Below are 4,307 nucleotides of genomic sequence, written 5' to 3'. Positions count from 1 at the left end.
CTTCAAAATCGATTGTATAAACATTATTGTTTCTAAAAGCAATAAAACAAATATTACAATCATGATCATTCAAAATAATGCACTTATTCATTTTGAAAGTAACTGTAAATCATTTATCACATAATTGGCTTATGCTTAAAAGATTATGTTTTAGACCTTCAACAAGTAGAATATCTTCAATTATGAGAGAAGATTCATTACCAATTTTACCTATTCCCACGATCTTCCCTTTCGAGTTGTCTCCAAATGTCACGTGTCCTTCTTCTTTAGATCTAAGATCAAAGAACTTAGTCTTGTCTCCCGTCATGTGTCTTAAACGTCCACTATCTAAAAACCACTTGTTTTTGCTTGTGGATGACTTCATGCATACCTATAAAAAAAATTAAAATGATTTTTCTTGGTACCCAAGTTCTTTGGGTCCTTTATTTATTAGTATTAGAAGAAACAAGATTTTTAAGTATCCATATGGCCCTAACAGTCATTGTATGATTTCTTCTAATAGGACAAGTATGATAATTATGACCATTTCTACACTACAAGAAATCTCCCTTTTTGCAGCATTTTTTATTTTGTTGCAATAAAAATCGCTGCAATAGATAGTTTTTTGTAGCAAAATATGTAAGGTTACAAAGATTTCGCTGCAAGAACTGATTTAATGAAGTGGGCCGCTAGGCTTTATTTTTTGTAGCGGAAACTTATTTTATAGCGGCGAACATACGCCTTGCTTTTCTAAAACACTTGTTACAACGGCGTGATACCGTTGCTATTGCCTCAGGGCGCCAAAAATCAAAGGACAATTTATTTTTCCCCCCAAAACAACTCTGTTACCAGCTACCCTTGTCCACTTCAAAGTTCTTGCCGATTTCCTCCACCTTCGGTGCCCAGCTAACCAACGATATACACAAGGTTGGAAATCTACCGTCGATCGTCGAAGAGGTCCCGAACCCTAGATTCTCCACCACTACATTTCCCTTCCGCGGAAGCTACGGTCATCATTTCCTCCCCATCCCGCTCTGTGTGTGTGTGATTAGTGTCGGAGTGGTTTGCCCCTCCGATTTCCAACCGTTGTATCGGACGTAGACATTGTGGAACCTACTGCTACAGGGTATACCTTCCGCCACCACAGGTATCACTGCAACTCATTTTTGTCTCTCTCTCTCTCTCTCTCTCCCCATTCAGCCACGCTCCTTGCTTTACAAAAATTGGAGCTTTTTGTTTGTCTCTGAGGTTATCATAGAAGTTTGAGTGTGAAAGCAGGAATCACTTTCACCATTTATATTTCCTTAATTTTTTCTATGCATCGTTTTTTGTCTACTGCTGAGATGTTGGTTTAGTATGTTCATTAATGGTCGGGTGAAGGAAGCTATTTCCATCCAATATCCTGGAAAATGCAAGTTATTTCGTGAAGTGAGGTTTTAGATGCTATCTAATGTATTAACTTGGTTTTGAAAAGCCTAGAAAAATTTAGGTCTGTAAGTGTATATCAGTAAAATCTAAAATGCTGTTGGCCTTGAGATTTGTATTCCAACGTTAATGCTTTTAGGGCCAACACGAATAAAGTATTTCACTAAAAGTAGGATCTTTTATTAGATTGTGGTGGAACAAAACCTCTAGATTTTTTTGACCATATTTGCAATATCATGTTTTGTTGGAGAGAGAGGAAAGACTAATTTGTTTTCCAGAGGATATAGACCATATTAACTATGTACAGACACTCCATAGCTAGCTTCTGTCCCTAAATTGGTAATGATACAGATTTATCATACATTTTCTTGCAAAGGATACTTGTTTGGTTTTAATTTGTAGAAGTGTCTAGGTTTATTTGCATAATTCAGGTGTGATGGTAGGAAGCCATTACCCCTTTTTTGTGTATCCGTTAATATGTTATTTTTCAAATCCCTTAATGACAGCTTAGGGGTGCAATGTTAAATGTTGCACCCCTATTTTGTATTTTTCCAAATATAGAATCTATGTGTAAATACCTCTCCCTTCTATATAAATGTGTTTTTATCTCTTGTCTTTGCCTTTCCTATAAAGTTACTGCTTTTCATTGTGCTAGTCCAAAACTGTGGCAATACACATGGTCCAAGAGAGAGAGTGATAGAGAGTGAGAGAGAGAGAGAGAGATAAAAGCGTTTGGAAACCATTTGGCATTGCATCGAAAGAGGCAGCAGCAGCTTCTTAGATTGGTTTGCTGTTTATATATAAGATCAGTCCATACATATATCTATATATGTTCATTACAATGTATTTAATGAGTGGGTCTGTATGTTTCTAACCACTGTAGTTCTACTAGTAATACTTTGTAGATGACTTCATTTGATAGTTACCCTTTTATATTAGTGAGTAAAAATTTAGCTTTTCATCTGGCTAATTTTTCTGTCAAACACAGAAAAATTTCTCAAGTCGTTAAATTATTGTTATAAGAAAGCTTCATCGGTAGTTTTAGGCTGTCAATCATCTTCTTTTTTAGCAAAGTATACCACTGTTGTCTCTTGACATGCTACTGTGAGCTCATTTAGACTGAGATTAGATGGGTTTCTGCCTATCAAACTATCAATCCTGGCTTTTGGGGTTATGAATTCCTTCTTTCTTCCTCAGTATTTGTTTTAACATTGGAGCAATTAATTGGAATTGTTGTAAGAGATTCAGAAAATACAATCCCTCAAGGAATTGAGTTTGTATGATCTATACTAATTGCCTCCAATATTATGGACACCCTAACACATATAAGCACTTCTCATAATTAACCTTGTAGACATTAATAGATTATTGCTTATTTTCTTTATTTTCTTATAATTTATTGCCATGTCTGTCACCTCTGTTTCTACTCTCCATATGCCTAATATGGACCTCATTTCCATATAAGCTTGATGGAAATAACTAATTTTATATGGTTGTCTTAGTTTCTTCCTATTTTGAGGAGTCATGATCTTCTTGGTACGTATTGTTGATGGGTTTGGGGCCTGTCCTCCTCAAATTATTTTTGTTTATGTAGGCAAAGGTTCTTTGAATCCCACCTTTGTTGCTTGGCATTGTAAACATCATTATCTCCTCAGTTGGCTTAATGCCACACTGACTGAGGTGTTCTCTCAGTTGTTCATGGGTTGAACACCTCTCAGCAAGTCTGGGATTTCATATGAATTCTGGGATTTCTTGGATACCAGATTTGTTTCATGTTCTCATTCTTGTATTACTCAGCTTAATAGACAACTTCAAAACCTACACCAGGAAGTGATGTCCTGTGGTATCTATCTTCAACAAGCCAAGTCTTTGGCTAATCCATTAGCTGTTGTGGGGAAACCAGTTGACGAGGAAGATCTTATCTCCTTTATTCTTAGTGGTCTTGCTCCTGCCTATAACTCTTTTGTCACCTCATTCACATTAACCTCGTGAATCTCATTTCACTTTTGCACCACGTTAATCATAATAACACCATCTTCCAAACAGCCTAAATGTGATGAGTTGAAATTGTCAGATTTCAAGTCATCCCAACCTGCTCTTCTCTGTTTCGCATTGTCAAGTTATGGGTATTAGAGGTTGAAGTGTTTTGGAGCCGAAATGTATCTCGGGCATACAATATCAAATTTGGATATAGTCAAAATTTCCCCCACATCTTCCAGCAATGTAAACTTTAATAATGTTGCTACCTTAGAATCACCATATTAATCATTAACTGCTCTAATTTTAAAAAACCAAATCCTTAGACTCATTCATAACTGCAGAAGTTGCTTTTTGAACAAAAGATTAGGAATTTGTGTTGGATTTTCGATATGGCAGCGTTGAGGACCTGGTTTGCTAGGTTTTGAGATTTGTTAAACTCTCTCGCTCTCTCTCAAGCACATACTAAATCCCTTGAAAATTAGTGATGTTATTTCATTTTCCCTCTTCTACTTTCAATTTGTTATTTCTTTTATAACTTTACAGCCATCTATGATCAATCTAAGGTACATTGATCTGAATGTACAAGTTTACTTTCAGATAGCCCAATATTTCCCTTTTTATCCAAAGTTTTTGATTTAGTAGTTTGGGAAATGTTTCTCTTTTCTTACAAAAAATGTGTATCTTCTATTTTATCAAAACTGGTCTTAAAAAGCATAAAAAAGGGATATATTAATGCACTTAAAGTTGTGGTTGTTCTGGGTATTATACTTTGCTCCCAACTCCTCCCTTAGTTGATCTCATCTTGATCCTAGACCAAGATATTATCCTTCCAAAACCTATTAGTATTTAGCTCTACTCATTTCATTTTTCTTATCTAACAAAAAGATTAGATAAGGTTACAAGGTGTTGTTGGTTAACTGATT

At 35.6% G+C, this 4,307-nt stretch overlaps 1 pseudogene; it reads left to right on the top strand.

The window, feature by feature from the left end:
• Positions 1-3,303: 3,303 nt before the first annotated feature.
• Positions 3,304-3,390, top strand: LOC122314594 (annotated as a pseudogene).
• The last annotated feature ends 917 nt before the right edge of the window (positions 3,391-4,307 follow it).

The sequence above is a fragment of the Carya illinoinensis genome, chromosome 6 (genome assembly GCF_018687715.1).
Source record: "Carya illinoinensis cultivar Pawnee chromosome 6, C.illinoinensisPawnee_v1, whole genome shotgun sequence".
Taxonomy (NCBI): Eukaryota; Viridiplantae; Streptophyta; class Magnoliopsida; order Fagales; family Juglandaceae; genus Carya; species Carya illinoinensis.
This window is presented reverse-complemented; position numbering and strand designations above follow the sequence as displayed.